Below are 17,856 nucleotides of genomic sequence, written 5' to 3'. Positions count from 1 at the left end.
AATAAATAAATAAATAAAAAGAATTATATTGCTCTTGCACCTCTCCATTTTAACTACTGTGATTACATTCTTAATGTAACAGAACAATTAAAGCAGCAATGTCAGTACTAATCATCTATGGAGATTTCTGAGGAAGTTAATCATCTAAACAATGCAAAGTTGGGGAAGATGTGATGGGCATCAAGCTTTTCAATACTGGGTTTCTGGTATATTTTTCATTACTTAAGCATATTAAAATAATATAAATTAACGTATTTTCTGGACATGAATCTCTTTTAGAGCCAACTATTTTAATATTTTAATTTATATGATCATTATCTTAAGCATTCAGCTATTTCTAAATTATTTATTCATCTATTTATTTGAAAGACAAAGAGTTGGACAGAGATGGCTTCTGTGTGTTGGTTCGCTCTCCAGATGCCTGCAATCGTCAGGACAAGGCCAGGCAAAAACCAGGAGCCAAATACATCATCTAGGCCTCCCACATGGGTGTCAGGGACCCAAGTTCTTGAGACAGCATTTACTTCAGATGCACATGAGAAGGAAGTTGGATCAGAAGTGGAACAGCCTCACATCAGAGCACTGATTGGAGTTGGGACTTCTGTTTCAGAATCAGCTTCCTGCACATGAACCTTGGAAAGCCACAGATGATAGCTCAAGTACTGGGCCCCCGCCTGCCATGTGGGAGACCTGGATGGAGCTCCTCGCTCATGGTTTCAGTTTGTCCCAGCTGAGTCTGTTGTGGCCATTTGGGGAATGATCCAGCAGATAGTAGATTAGTAGATCTCTCTCTCTCTGTCTCTCTCTCTCTCTCTTACCTTTTTCTGCCATCTCTTGATCACTCCTGTTTTCAAATCAATCACACCCCCACCCCTTGCCCCCAAAAATAAGAGAACAAAGACTTGAACCAGACAAGCAGCTACAGGATGTGGGAGTCTCAAGCACCACTTTAAGCCACTCTGCCAAATGTCCTTGACTTGTTCAAAAACTCTTTGCAATAGAAGAATCTGAAATTGCCTCAAAAACAGCTGCAATTCAGAGTTTATAGGATAAAATTTGCAGAAATAAATAAGATTTTTATAAAGGTTTTTACAAGAAAATTAGTTTCCTTATTGGATGTGTTTTCTCTCCTTCATTCCATCTCTGCCTCTCTGTCTCTCTCCCTCTCTCAGAGTAAAATATCTACTTCTATCCTGCATTCATTAACTGTCAGCATTACATCAAAGGAAGGTTTATCTACAAATTAAAATATGGCATTAATTGTTAATATAAAATATTACTTGTACTTATATATTTAATTATACATTATCTAAGCATTTATAAATATATGAATTCAGAATAAATTAAAATTGATTTATTATACTCCAAATTTGACTGATACTTAACTAATTACATATAAATCCAACTTGAAACTATGAAATTTTAACTTTTCGCTATATTACCAAAATGTTAGAACTTACCGTTTGGGGCCAATTCTGAGTGGTTTCCTTGAGAGAGCTCAATTGGTTATACAAATGTGAACAAAGCCAGGTAAACCTCAGGTTTAATTTGCATACTCTCATCTAAGTCCACTATTACACGGTAGATAGACATAACATGAATGTAACTAATTGGTGGAAATCTCTTCATTAAGAGAAAATTTCATTCAAACAGATGCAAATGCAAAGGTCAGTGTGTCCAGCTGGATGAGAGATTTAATCCGATATTGGCAAATACAAACTGCAAGAGGAGTAAAGGCCAAGAGACAGATGGGAGGAAGGAGAAGGCAGGATCTGAAAACACTATTTAAAAGTGTGTTTGGCATGTTTCTGGAACTGATTTCCACCACAATGGAAGAATGCTAATGGTACATTTTTTAATGACAATAAAATGTCAGGAAGAACATATCAGTTTTGTTGTTATCAAAGTAATCTATAAATTTATGCTCAGGAAGTTTTTTAAGTTATCCGAGAGAAGGTTTTGTAATTAGATAAATTTGAAATGTATTAATGGATAATTATACCAAATATTCACCCAATACATCATATACATGTCACACACTAACATTATTTACAATACGCATGGTATTCAAACTGGAGCCCTTAATATCCATGTGGGGGTAATAGAATAAAGGAAAACTAGTGCACACTGCATTACTAGAAGCTGATTAAATATTTCTTTTTTATTTATTTATTTATTTATTTATGATTAAATATTTCATTTTGCAGATTCTATTCCTGAGCCATACTAACTTTTTATAACTCTACAAAACTGACACAATAATTCATGACTTTCAAGAAAAATGTGTGTAATGCAACTGGAGATTTGCAAATCAGTGTCTTCCAGAATAGCACTTTATTTTTATTTAACACAACAGGTGGGTCTCAAGGAATAATGCTTAAAGAATTATAACTGTTAAGTGTCATCTTTACCTAAACCTGGCAAAAAAACTGAGGTTCACAGCCACACGTCAATTATATGAGTGTTTTGCAAGGCTTTTGGGAAGGTGCATGTATTTTGCGTGTGGAAGGAATGTTATTAATATTTGGCCAGAGAATAAACTGTGGCAGGTAGATTAAAGATGGCCACAGATTTTTCTCTACTCCTCATATAAATATTGGAATCACATTCTACTCCCCTTCATCATGGTCTTGCCTTAGTGACAGGGCTTGACCCATAAAATAGGGTTGAAATGATAGAAGGAATTTCTGAGTATCAGTTTCTAAACTTTTTAGTTTTCTCCAGGCCACCTCAAGCGCTGTTCCTTGGAATCCAGCCATCTTTCACTGGAGAAGGCCAAAGCCTAACCAGATAAGCAGCAATTTTCAAACAGAAAGGAAACTAATCCCTCAGCCAATGGCCTCACACATTAAAGAGGCAGCATCAATGTTCTAGCTCTGGGTGTGAGCTGTATGACAGTGGATCCTCCCACCCAAATCAAGCCACCTCGGTTGTAGTTTTGTGAAGAGAGGTGCTACCTCAGTTATTCCCAAATTGCACATTGTGAGCAGAATAAAATGATGATTGCCATTATAAACCACAACTTTGTGAAACTCATTAGCCAATTTGAGCTTTTCAGGGTGCATCCATTCATGAAGTGTATGTGTACGTATACATTCCAGAACAAATGTCCCAAGCACTCACTTGATTTTCTTCTATTCTCCCCAAACATTATTCCATTCTATTGGTCCACTTTAGGTGTTTTCATATTCCTATTAAGGATCCAAGAAACACTTACAGCCCCAAATCCTGGTCTTACTGGAATCAGCTCAGCCGCTGCAGGTGCAAGGCATACAGGTGTCCTGGCAACAATGGCAATTCTCCCAGAGGATGTCTTTGGAAGCCAGTCAAGTTCCTCTTTCTGGGATTTAAACGTAAGCAGGTGGTGTTTCATTGTAATTTTCCCTTTTCTTTCCAGACTCAGGCACCAGAGACTTCATCTCCAACTTAAAATCAAGTATGCTCCTTCCAGGTCTCATCTCCTGGATGAAACTTCATTCTCTTTTTAGGATGGGATTTCCTTCCCTGCCAATATTTTCATTTTCTATGCTTTGTACATCTGTGTGTGACTTTTCAAAGTTCTTGGTCCATATGTTAAAATCATTATCTTTCTTAGGCTTAGATTTTGGAATTGACAATCTTCTTCATGTACTTTTTTTTTTTTTTTTGCAAAAGTTTATTTTACAGCTAAGCATTGAAAAAAGAGGTTGCTGGAGGGTGAACCAACGGCAAAAAGGAAGACCTTTCTCTCTGTCTCCCTCTACTGTCCACTCTGCCTAATTAACAGTAACATTAATAGAACTTGTCTTCATAGACAAGCTTATAGAGGGAGAACAGGATTTATTTTAAGCCAAGAAATAATATCTTGTTTTAATGACAGTCTAATTCTCAATTTACTAGAAATACTTACAGCCTCAAAAATATTTAATCTACTTAAATCTTGCCCTTACCCCAAATGACACTAGCTTTTTGCAAAAGAGCAATTACAGGAAATTGCTCTAGCAAAAGATTTTGGCAACCACAGTAAAAATCGATCAATAGTACATCAGGATCATGGTGGTATAAACTTTAATGGAAGGAGTGAACATGTTTGTTACAAATGCTTCTCACCAGATGTCTTGGCAATTACACAAAATATTTAAACCTCAGTTGTCAGTTGAGGAACAATGGGTGGTGTTAATGAGAAGTAATAGGAATAGATTTAAGCCCTCATACTTAAGGAGAAATTTTTGTCACAATCATGCTTTGATAACATAAACAATTTCTATATTCCATGTATTACAAATTACCTCTGTTTTCCTGTATTTCCCAAAAGATTCCTTGCCTTAGAAACTAAGGACTTTGAAGGTAAATGTTTTTTTTTTTTTTTTTCTAAAATTTAGGAGGCATTTGTCAAATGGTGGTAGTAATTCTGCAGTTCTTCCAGAAACAATGATTTACCAAGAAAATTAAGATGAAGTTCTCCTAGAAGATTAGATTGTATCTATACAGATAATATTTTTTCTATTACTTTTTTCTTTCTGTCTCTGACTTGTATTTATCCACAATCCTTATATTTTCTTTACACCCATTAAGATTCTCTATTCCTGAGGTGGATACAGTTAAACATTTATTAATTATGAACTATGGCATTATAATATTAACTGTCAATTGTCTAGAATCCTGAAGTTAGTGTATTTCTAAAAAAAGACATGCAATACATGGGAAATATTGAAGACATACGAATGTTTCAACGAATTTTCTGGAAATACTTAACTAATGATTATAACAGAGAAACCATAGACTATGTATGAATGCCACCAATGATAATACTCACTAATAATCAGGTGTTAGACATCAGAACATGGAGTATTCACTTGATGTTGCAGTTACGACACTGCTGTGACAGCGGCCTCCCATGGTGGAGTGCCTGGGTTGGAGTCCAGATTCTGCTATCAATCCAGTTTCTTGCTAATGCACACCCTTGAAGTGGCAGTGATGGTTCAAGTGGTTGTTTCCTACTACCCATGTAGGAGATGTGAATTAGATTACTGGCTCCCAGCTTTAGTGTGGCCCAGCCCTGGCCATTTCAGGCATTTGGGGAGGAATCAGTGGATAAGAATTGTCTGTCTGTAGGCTTCTGTGTACCTATCTCCTGGGTACCTCTCTGCCTCTCAACTGAAATGAATAAATAATGTTTAAAATTAAATTTAAGATATATTTCATGTGAATAGAATGCTATTCATAAGTATTTGAAAGCCTATGTTTCTCTGTAAAATTTATTTTTTTTTTACATTTTGGATAAGCATGAAATACCTGCACATTTTATGGAGCATAATGCAATATTTCAACATATATACACAGCATAAACCAAAAATCCCAGGTTTCTATCCCTTCCATTTCCTTTGTTTTAGACTAGTTACCTTGCTGTTTTGTGGGACACTACAGTATATAACCTTCACCCGCACGCATGTTAATACTCATTATCAGATCTCACCCATATCCACATCTTTCTCAACCACCAGTTATCACTGCTTTAGATTTATATTTACTACATATAATTATATTTTAACATCCACATATGAGAATAAACATGTATTTGTCTTCTTGTATTTGATTTACTTCACTTGAAATATTGCTACAATTCCAACCACAGAGTTACCAAAATCAGGATTTCATTATTTTTAAGGCTATTATTCCATTGTGTATGTATACTACCTTCTCTTTATCTGTTTATCAATTGATAGGTACCCAGGCTGATTCCACATCTTGGCTATTGTAAATAGTGCTGCAAGAAACATGAGAGTGCAAGTATCTTTTTAATATGCTGATTTCCAAATTAGTACACCAATATGGAGAACATTATGGCAAATCCTCAAAAAAATAGAGACTGAACTACCATATGACCCAGCTATCTTACTTTTGAGAATGTACTCAAAGAAATAAAATAATTCTACATGTTCTTAATGTTCCATAGAGAATGTTCCATGTTATTATCAACACAATGATTTATATGTAGCAAGTCCATCAAATGATAGTGTGTCCTTAAAAAATGTCCAGAGACTTGATTAAAATAATTAAAACATTTTATTATTTTATCAACTTTTAATACTTTTACCTTTCAATTCACTAGAAATTAAAAAAAAGATCAAAATTATGTTAAGTACTTTAAAAACAAAAGTCTACCTTTTTCATATCGATAGCATATCTTTTTTAATTAAAGTGAGGATTTATTAGTATAATTTCCATTATTCTTCTTTAAGCGTCATGACAATGCTAATAAGTTGAGAGAGAGGATGAGTAATATTCTTTTCCAGTATATTTACTGATAACGTATTAGAACCTACATTAGGAAGTATAAATGCTACTCTAAATAGTGGAAACAAGGAATCTGCCCTCAGGATGGTTGCATAGTTGTATCAGCAATAGAAAAGACAGGCAATTTCAGATTTTGACAATAGATATATCCCTAAACATATTATATAAGCTCAGCATATAACACTGAGAAAACATCACCCATGTAAATAATTCAAATCAATATCCCACAGAGTGAGCATCTTGTTAACATAAAGGATCTAATTTGATAATAAGCTTTATATGTTCAAGGATCCTAAAGAAAGAAAATGTTACTGCAACTTGATTACAAATCATAGAGACTATAGGATAATATTATCAGGAAGGATAGACACTATGTATGTAACAGTTAATGGTTTGAATTTTAAAGAAAATTTATAGAACAATTACAAAAGATTTCTTTTTGTAAATGTGAACCATTTAAGTGAGAAATTATAGAAATCACCATGAAGACTCAGAAAATAGCATAAAATAAAAGTATCCCTCAATCTACACCTTTTATTTATCTCTTAAATGATTGAGACTAATAATAATCCAAGTCAAAATTCCAACAACAAAGCAGACTTGTTATGATACGGAAAAAAACAAAATAGCACTATTTCCAAGGCTACAGAACATAAAACTTTCAATGATAAGATCATTTATGACAAATAACTTGTTCTTACAAAAAATTTAATGGCAAAATGTCAAAATCTCATCATGACATGGTAATTATAAAAAGCTGAATATTTGTCAATTGTGAAAGAAATAAACCTTTTCTGTCTTCTAAGAAAGTATTCCCAAGTTAACTCACCAGCAAAGACATGTGATTAAAATTTGGCTCAAATAAATTGAGCATTTTCTCACAGGAAATATATATCTTTGTATATGTGTGTGTGTGTGTAGTTTTTGATTAATTTATACTTGGAAAGCAAACTTCAGGCAATTCATTTATTAGTGCCATCCTTCTGTTTGAATATCTTTCTGGAAATATGAGTGAAGCCTGCCCAACTTTACCAACGTGTGTAGGTTTAAAGACTGGATAACAAAAGAAAATCAATTTATTTCAACCTTTATGATAAAACATTTTCCAGTTCATTTTCTCAATTATTATAGAGTGGGATGGAAAACCTGCCAGTGGAAACTATTAAATGCAATACATAAGAATATTAAAAATTAAAAGCAGATTTCTATTTCCTGTCATGGACAGAAAAGTGGAAAGACATTACTCTTACACTAATAATAAGAAAAGTCTACAAAGTATACATTTTTCATGAACCCATAACAAAACTGAGATAAAAAATGAAATGTCCGTGTTAAAATCTGGAGCTGGACCTGAGACTTGAGTAAAATATAAGTTACTTGTGTGCTACCTGGCACAAGGTTCTGATTAGAAATTTTTACCAATTGTTGGAGGCCAAGTATGGGGCAATTCTGAGAGTGTGCAAACCCAGAGGGCCAAATCCACAAGGGGACTCCCACTCTCTAACTGGAATTTCTTCCTGGAACCACAGTGTTCTCACTGAGAAGATCATAAAGAATGTGGAGAAACCACACTCCTTCTCCATGGAACAGGCTGGTGGATGGACTGAGCAGGTATTCTAGGTCCAACCATGTACATTTATCTCAAGCCCCATTAACCATTGCTTTAAAAAGGAAATAAGTTTAAATGAAGAGAATTCTACAATATGCATTTTTTTAAGATTTTATTTATTTATTTGAGAGGTAGAGTTGACAGTGAGAGGTAGAGACAGAAAAGATCTTCCTTCCATTGGTTCACTCCCCAGATGGCTGCAATGGCCAGAGTTGTGCTGATCTGAAGCCAGGAGCCAGGTGCCTCCTCCCGGTCTCCCATGCAGGTACAGGTGCCCAAGGACTTGGGCCATCCTCTACTGCTATCCCAGGCCACATCAGAGAGCTGGATTGGAAGAGGGGCAGCCAGGACTAGAACCTGCGCCCATATGGGATGCCAGCGCCGCAGGTGGAAGATTAACCTATTGCGCTGTGGAGCCGGCCCATAAATTAAGTTAGAAATCGGATATCAAAATTATTTCTGGAAAATGTATAAATATTGATCATTTTAAAATATATTCTAAATAACTATGGATCAAAAAGGAATTTTGTTTAAAATAAGGGCTTGAAGTAAAGAAACTAAAAATGCAAGACATTTGTCAAAATATATGGGTTGCAAACAAAGCAGTACTTAAAATGATTTCTTTCCAAAAAAAAAGCACATATTAGTACAAAAAAGTATAAAATGAATGGCCTAAATGTCTCCCTTGGGAAACTAAAGACACATACATTTGAAACCTAAAACTAGCCTAAGGATGACAATAATACACATAAGAATAAAAAACAATGATATTAAGGACAGGATCGTAGTTGAGAGAATGTTGGTAACTATGAGGTAGCTCATTAAAAATATAAATAAATTGGTTAAAATCATAAACTACAACATGTGTCTCACAACTTGCACAAATTAATTCAATATCAATCATGTGTCTACAATGAAATGTAAAAAATGTAAAAATAATAATATTTTTAAATATTATAATTGGTGTCATCCTTCTATGTTTAAATACCTTTCTGAAAATAAAATTGCAGCCTGCTTCACTTTCCCAAGGAGTTTGTGTTTAAAGATTGGATAACAAAATAAAATAATAATTTTACATAAAATACAAAAGGCATGGATCATAAACACAAATGTTTATGGCTTGGCAGTTACAGAAATTGAGTATTTTGCTTTATGAAACTGCTGCAAGAATAAAAACCTACTGTCTTGAAGAAAATGCTTGCAAATCACATATTTATACAAAGGATCTTCAAAAAGTTCATTGAGCATACTATACATGGAATTCCAATTATTTACCTCAAAAGTGTGTCTTTTAAATCCACTGTCCATGAATATTTTGAAGTATAATTGTATATAGTAGGGAAATTAAACCCATGTTATTAAAAAATCTATGAATACCTGGGAATTAAAGATACAATTCTAAAATAATCAAAAAATTTAAATTCTTCATTAAGTATGTGTGTATCGCAAATAAAAACTTAAAAGGATGTTCTTATGTCTTGCATTATTAAAGAAATGCAAATTACAGCCAGAAAGAAATAACGGCATAAGCTTGGAACGACCTGTAGCTACAAAATGGCCAACAATGTCTAATGCTATCAAGGATGAGGACCAAGAGGAATTCTCCTTTAACAACATGGATGAATTGAAAATGCATTTTAATAGGTGAAAGAAGCCCAACTCAAAAGACTATATATTGTACCATTCTATTTCTCTTGTACTCTTCAAAATCAAAACTATAAGTACAGAAACTGCTAAGGATCACGGAGATTAGGGTCCAGAGGGAACGTGACTACAAAAGACATAGAGAGAAACTTTCAGAATGATAGAACTGATATATGTAACATTGAGGTAATAGATGCATGACTCCGGCTCAACAGGCTAATCCTCCGCCTTGCGGCGCTGGCACACCAGGTTCTAGTCCCGGTCGGGGCACCGATCCTGTCCCGGTTGCCCCTCTTCCAGGCCAGCTCTCTGCTGTGGCCAGGGAGTGCAGTGGAGGATGGCCCAAGTCCTTGGGCTCTGCACCCCATGGGAGACCAGGATAAGCACCTGGCTCCTGCCATCGGAACAGCGCGGTGCGCCGGCCGCAGCGCGCTACCGCGGCGGCCATTGGAGGGTGAACCAACGGCAAAGGAAGACCTTTCTCTCTGTCTCTCTCTCACTGTCCACTCTGCCTGTCAAAAAAAAAAAAATGTACAGAACTACATAACACAAAGAAGTAATTTTAATATTGGCAACCTCCAATGAATGGAATCAGTATTTCTTGGAGCAGTAGTTGATTCTGACACAATAGTAATGAAGATAGGTGGAGACTTCCACAATGTTTGAGAAAAGTAGAATTAAAATATAACTTTTCTGATGTGAAAAATTGAAATCCACCCATTTTTTCCATAATGTACATTTCCATGAAATTTTCAAAAATCTCTACTGAAAGATCAACCAGGAGCATCTCCTGTTGCAAAAAATAAGGTGCACTAAAAATGAAAGTATAGAAACAGGTCAATCAGACAAAGAAGTCAACTGAAAGAAATCCTCAATGACCAAGTCTGGAACAATCTCCACAACAAAATAACACAGACCTGATTGTAATCCAAAACATACAATGAATATACTTAGTCATGATTGTATTATATAATATTTATGGTATATGTAGTTATAGAGAAGAGAAAAAATTTATGTAAGAATCTCAGAGCCAGCGCTGCGGCTCACTTGGCTAATCCTCTGCCTTGCAGCACCGGCACACCAGGTTCTAGTCCCGATCGGGGCACCAATTCTGTCCTGGTTGCCCCTCTTCCAGGCCAGCTCTCTGCTGTGGCCAGGGAGTGCAGTGGAGGATGGCCCAAGTGCTTGGGCCCTGCACCCCATGGGAGACCAGGAGAAGCACCTGGCTCCTGCCATTGGAGCAGCGCGGTGTGCCTGCCACAGCGCGCAGGCCGCGGCTGCATCGGAGGGTGAACCAACGGCAAAAAGGAAGACCTTTCTCTCTGTCTCTCTCTTTCACTGTCCACTCTGCCTGTCAAAAAAAAAAAAGTCTCAGAAGTCAAACCTGGATCACCATGTCAACATATGGCACAGTTACTTCCACCCACCTTGTGAATTAGATTTAAATACAAAACACATAAATTCAAAATTAATAACTTTCCAATCAAGGTGCTTGGGCCCCTCTATTGTAACCATGTGACGGATGTCAAAGTCATCAGCAAAGTTGCGTGGTTTTTATGCACCCACTAAGAGAACTTGAGAAAGGCACGTGTTCTTCATTATTCATTCTAAAGACACATAATACAGTCTTATCATGAGTTAGAAACCTCTGATACTCAAACTGAATGAGAGTGAGAGACATTCTACAGAATAGTTGTCAAGGGCTCCTCAGAACTGTCAAAGCAACCAAAAACACAGAAAGACAAAGCAGCCAGAATACTCAAAAGCTAAGTAGTCATGATCTAGTATTCTGAACTGGTTCTTGAAATACAAAGGGTACATAAATGGGGAAACTGGTGAGATCTGAACAATGTCTAGAGTTAATGATTCTGTATTCTTAGATTTGACAAATGTGCGATGGCCAGGAAAGATGACTTTAGAAGGAAATTTAAACCTTTAAGAGGTGTTCTGAAATCCTTTCTACTATCTTTTTAATGTTTGTTGAGAATTATTCTGAAAGATGTTAATTTAAAAATTAACTAATAACATATATATATATATATATATATATATATATATATATATATTTGACAGGCAGAGTTAGTGAGAGAGAGAGAGAGAGAGACAGAGAGAAAGGTCTTCCTTCCATTGGTTCACTCCCTAAATGGCCACCACGGTTGGCACTGCACCAATCTGAAGCCAGGAGCCAGGTGCTTGCTTCCTCCTGGTCTCCCATGCGGGTGCAGGGCTCAAACACTTGAGCCAACCTCCACTGCCTTCCCGAGCCACAGCAGAGAGCTGGACTGGAAGAGGAGCAACCCGGACAGAATCCGGCACCTGAAACAGGATTAGAACTCTGGATGCAGGCGCCGAAGGCGGAGGATTAGCTAAGTGAGCTGCGGCGCTGGCCATGAACATATATTTCTATACCTAAGGTGAATGATCCATATTTTCTGTTAATATTGGCATTATAAATTTGATCCTGGTTGAATGACAATTTGCAAATGCTAAAATTAAATTCCATAATGTCTACTGCAAAATAAAGCACAAAAATTGAGATTATTGTAAATAAAGGAGGTAATGATTTTCAGTTACAAATAAAAGCAATTAAAGAAAATATTGCATGTAGTAGTTGTATGGAATGTTAATTGATAAAAAACTTAGCATTTATATCTGCCCACACTTGAAGTTCTTGCCTGGTTATTTCAACCAAACCTAAGCTCAATGATTATATTAGTGCACTTTTTCTTTTTTTAAATTTTGGGTAGCAGAGTAGCATTGGCAAAAATAAACGAATTCTGAGGGAATTTTGGAAGTATTTATTCATGGATGCATCCAAAAGTTCAGAAAATGGAAATGTACATTATCTTTCCATTCCACTTTTCCAAAAATCTTTGCAGTGCCCTTGTATATTGGGCAAATCATTTCGTTTTAATTTTGTTTCCTTGTGCTGGAAAGGAAAGCAAAAGGCCCAACAACCAAGATCCCCAACACAGTCAAAATAGAAAGGGATGATCAGAGTTGGTACCAGGCACTCTGGCCCCAGTGGGGATAAATGTCTGCCATACTCTGTCATATAAGAACCAGAGGGGCCGGCACTGTGGTGCAGCAGGTTAAAGCCCCAGCCTGAGGTGCCAGCATCCCATATGGGCGCCAGTTCTAGTCCCAATTGCTCCTCTTCCCATCCAGCCCTCTGCTGTGGCCTGGGAAAGGAGTACAAGATGATCCAAGGCATTGGGCCCCTGCACCCACATGGGAGACCTGGAAGAAGCTCCTGGCTCCTGGCTTCAGATAGGCAAAGCTCCGGCTGTTGCGGCCATCTAGGGAGTGAACCAGCAGATGGGAGTCCTTTCTCTCTGTTTCTACCTCTCTCTGTAACTCTGTCTTTCAAATAAATAAAATAAATCCTTAAAAAAAATAAGAACCAGAGCTGCTCCCATGAAGATAAAGGTGGGGAGGAGGGTGATTGCTTTACCTGAGAATGGATAGCAGCCAGAAAAATCTCATTACACTGAGAGAAAAAATGGGAAGGATGACTGGAGTTGCCAGCAATTTTCATACAAGAACTTAAGAAATTTTATTTCCATTTTTTTTTCTCACTGTAAGGAAGTGAGATCATTTACTGTGAATGATGTGAGTGCTGATAAGGAAATTAGGAGCTTGGAAAGTGAGTTATATAGAAATATTGTTTTGTGGGGCAGGCATTTTGGAACAATGGGTAAAGCTGCTGCCTGCAGTGCCAGCATCTTGTATGGGTGCTAGTTCAAGGCCCGGCTCCTCTATTTCCTATCCAGCCCCCTTCCAATGTGCCTAGGAAAGCAGGGAAAGATGGCCAAATGCTTTGGCTTCTCTACCCAGGTGGGAGACCTGGAAGAAGTTCCTGGCTCCTAGCTTAGGCTGGCACAGCCCTGACTGTTGCAATCATTTGTTGAGTGAACCAGTGAATAGAAAATCTCTCTCCCTTTCTCTCTGTAATTTTGAATTTAAATAAATAAGTAAATCTTTAAAAGAAAAATGTCTGTCTCTTAAAGGAGACAATCCTTTATTATTATTATTATTTTGAGAGAGATAAAAAGGGGTAGAGGTAGAGATAGAGGTAGAGGTAGACAGTGATAAAGAGATCAAAAGAAAGCTCTCATTGCATTGGTTCTCTCCTCAAATGCTGGCAACGATAGGAGCCAAAGCCTGGAGCCCAGGATTTATTTGAGCTGTCTATACCACTTCTAAGAGTATGCATTAGCAAGGTGGAATCAAGAACCAGAGCTGGGAATTGAACTCAGGTTCTCCAATGTGGAACCTGAGTGCCTTAAACACTGGGCTAAATGACTGCTCCAGGAGGTTTTTTATTTTATTTTTTTCCATTCTATTCATTTAGTTAAAAAAATTTAAGGTAAACAAATTTCATGTATTTCATATAGACACATTTAGGAACATAATAATTCCCACCATACTCTCCCTCCCACCCAAAATCCCACCATTCTTTCTCCTTCCTCTTATTCTCTCTCTTAATTTTTACAATGATCTACTTTCAGTTTAGTTTATGCTCATAAGATTAACCCTACACTAAGTAAAGAGTTCCACAAATAGTAAGAAAAAAAAAAGACAAACCTCTCCTCAACAGTAGAGACAAGAGCGCTTTTAACCTACTAAAGTAGCATGTTTAGGAAAACAAAAAAGTCCCATTTCTGGTTTCCAGTCAAAATTCTGGATATGGATAAAAGTTCTTAGAGAACAAGCTGCATTTAAGCTTAAGGAACTCAGTTTTGCTTTTTTTAGCTATTGTCTATTTATTTTGTGTCACTTTAAGATCGTTTTTATAGGAAGAAATGACCAAAGTTATATTTACAAGGTTCTCGCCCAAAGTAATGAATGAAAAACTGAATAATACACGCAAATCTCAAAGTTGAAATTGCTATAGAAGCTATCACTTGAAGAGATGATTTCCTTTTCAAAGGGTCACGTCACCTGTACCACAGAGCAGCAAGGAAAATGTTCAGGATGGATGCCTGTAATGATGGAAGCAGTACAAAAGTCCTGGGGCAAGCAAGAATACTGAAGTGTTTTCAAATAAAAGAAAAGGAGAGAGGCCGGCGCTGTGGCTCAATAGGCTAATCATCCGCCTTGCGGTGCCGGCACACCGGGTTCTAGTCCAGGTGGGGGCACCAGATTCTGTCCCGGTTGCCCCTCTTCCAGGCCAGCTCTCTGCTATGGCCCGGGAGTGCAGTGGAGGATGGCCCAAGTCCTTGGGCCCTGCACCCCATGGGAGACCAGGAGAAGCACTTGGCTCCTGCCTTCAGATCAGTGCAGTGTGCTGGACGCAGTGCGCCAGCTGCCAGAGGCCATTGGAGGGTGAACCAATGGCAAAGGAAGACCTTTTATTTTTTAAAAAAATAAGGCAGGGTTGCCGTTGGGTTGCATCAGGTTCAGCTACAGTGTTGTCAGCATCTCAGATCCAAGTACTGGTTGGAGATCTAGCCTCTCTGATTCTGATACAGGTCCCTGGCAATGTGCATAGGAAAGCAGTGAACAATGGCACAGCCCTCCTATATGGGAGACCTGGATGGACCCCTGGGGAATGATTCAGCAAATGCAATGTCTCCTTCTTTCATTCCCTATCTCTCTGTCATTCTGGCTTTCAAATACATAAGTAAGCAAGCAAGTAAGCAAGTAAATAAATAAATAATTAAATGTTTTGAAATTTCATAGGAAATGGGATCTTTATTTTGGTGCAAAAATTTTCTTAAATCCCCACCCATGCAAATGAGGAGTCTTCAAAAAGACCACAGTAAATGCCAAGTGAGTGCATATTATGAAAATGCTATGCATGTATATCTATTTATCTATCTATATCATCTATATCTATCTAGACAAAGAAAGAGAGGGAGAGACATGGGAAAAAGAAATATTAACTTTAGGGCCGGCGCCGTGGCTCAACAGGCTAATCCTCCGCCTTGCGGCGCCGGCACACCGGGTTCTAGTCCCGGTCGGGGCACCGATCCTGTCCCGGTTGCCCCTCTTCCAGGCCAGCTCTCTGCTGTGGCCAGGGAGTGCAGTGGAGGATGGCCCAAGTGTTTGGGCTCTGCACCCCATGGGAGACAAGGAGAAGCACCTGGCTCCTGCCATCGGAACAGCGCGGTGCGCCGGCCGCAGCGCTATCGCAGCGGCCATTGGATGGTGAACCAACGGCAAAAGGAAGACCTTTCTCTCTGTCTCTCTCTCACTGTCCACTCTGCCTGTCAAAAATAAAAAAAAAAAAGTTAAAAAAAAAGTTAGAAATATTAACTTTACTTTTTTTTTTTTGTTTGGACAGGCAGTGTGGACAGTGAGAGAGAGAGAGAGACAGAGAGAAAGGTCTGCCTTTGCCGTTGGTTAACCCTCCAATGGCCACTGGCGGCTGGCACACTGCGGCCGGTGCACCAAGCTGATCCGATGGCAGGAGCCAGGTGCTTCTCCTGCTCTTCCATGGGGTGCAGGTCCAACGCACTTGGGCCATCCTCCACTGCACTCCCAGGCCACAGCAGAGAGCTGGCCTGGAAGAGGGGTAACCGGGACAGAATCCGGTGCCCCGACCAGGACTAGAACCCAGGGTGCAGGCACCGCAGGCGGAGGATTAGCCTATTGAGCCACGGCACCCGCCATAGAAATATTAACTTATATACAAAGGTACAGACAAAAAGCAAAGGAAGCAAAAGTCTCTAGAACCCCCAGGCATTGAACTATCAGCTAAAGTATGAGATTCTCAAAAAGTTATCATGTGTTTAAAAAGCATGGCCATAGTTATATGTGAGTTTAGATTTCCTAATTGCTATATAACTTCTTGTCCATACAAAATTTGATATCTCAGTAAGCTATGACAAAAAGTATTCTTGAAGAATGTCTGTTTAATGGCTATTTAAGCATATGTGTGTGTGTGTGTGTGTGTAGAATCTTAATATAAATCTTTATCCACTATACTGTTGATGGGCATTTGGGTTGGTTCCAGGTCTTAGCTATTGTGAATTGAGCTGCAATAAAGATTAAGGTGCAGACAGCTTTTTTGTTTGCCAATTTAATTTCTTTGGATAAATTCCAAGAAGTGATATGGCTGGGTTGTATGGTAGGGTTATATTCAGGTTTCTGAGGAATCTCCAGACTGACTTCCATAGTGGCTTAACCAGTTTGCATTCCCACCAACAGTGGGTTAGTGTCCCTTTTTCCCCACATCCTCTCCAGCATCTATTGTTGGTAGATTTCTGAATGTGAGCCATTCTAACCAGGGTGAGGTGAAACCTCACTGTGGTTTTGATTTGCATTTCTCTGATTGCTAGTGATCTTGAACATTTTTTCATGTGTCTGTTGGCCATTTGGATTTCCTCTTTTGAAAAATGTCTATTGAGGTCCTTGGCCCATCTCTTAAGTGGGTTGCTTGTTTTGATGTTGTGGAGTTTCTTGATTTCTTTGTAGATTCTGGTTATCAATCCTTTATCTGTTGCATAGTTTGCAAATATTTTTTCCCATTCTGTCAGTTGCCTCTTCACTCTCCTGACTGTTTCTTTTGCAGTACAGAAACTTCTCAATTTGATGCAATTCCAATAGTTAATTTTGGCTTTGACTGCCTGTGCCTCTGAGGTCTTTTCCAAGAAGTCTTTGCCAGTACCTGTATCTTGCAGGGTTTCTCCAGTGCTCTCTAATAATTTGATGGTGTTGGGTCGTAGATTTAAGTCTTTAATCCATGTTGAGTGAATTTTTGTGTAAGGTGAAAGGTAGGGATCTTACTTCATGGTTCTACACATGGAAATCCAATTTTCCCAGCACCATTTATTGAATAGACTGTCCTTACTCCAGGGATTGGTTTTGGATCCTTGATCAAATATAAGTTGGCTGTAGATGTTTGGATTGATTTCTGGTGTTTCTATTCTGTTCCATTGTCTATCCATCTTTTTCTGTACCAGTACCATGCTGTTTTGATAAATATTGGAGGTCTCCTGTGTCTCCATATGAATTTCAGCATCATTTTTTTTTTTCCAGATCTGAGAAGAAGGACTTCGGTATCTTGATTGGTAATACACTGAATGCATTAATGCCTTAAGGCATTGGGATCTGGCTGATGAGCCCATGAGAGTATTTGAGGCATGGAAAGCCAAGACACCATGGAAAAAAAAAAAAAAAAACAAAAAACAACAACAACAAAAAAAACAAACCTAAATGAAAGATCTCTGAGAGTGAGATCCCAGTGGAAAGAATGGGGCCATCAAAGAAGGAGGTACCTTTCTCTGAAGTGAGGAGAGAACTTCCACTTTGACTATGACCCTGTCAGAATAAGATCTAAGTCGGCGAACCCAAAAGGCTTCTATAGTCTTGGCAACTCA

This window comes from Lepus europaeus, chromosome 9, assembly GCF_033115175.1.
Source record: "Lepus europaeus isolate LE1 chromosome 9, mLepTim1.pri, whole genome shotgun sequence".
Classification (NCBI taxonomy): domain Eukaryota; kingdom Metazoa; phylum Chordata; class Mammalia; order Lagomorpha; family Leporidae; genus Lepus; species Lepus europaeus.
The sequence above is the reverse complement of the archived record's forward strand: the minus strand, read 5'-3'. Positions refer to the sequence as shown.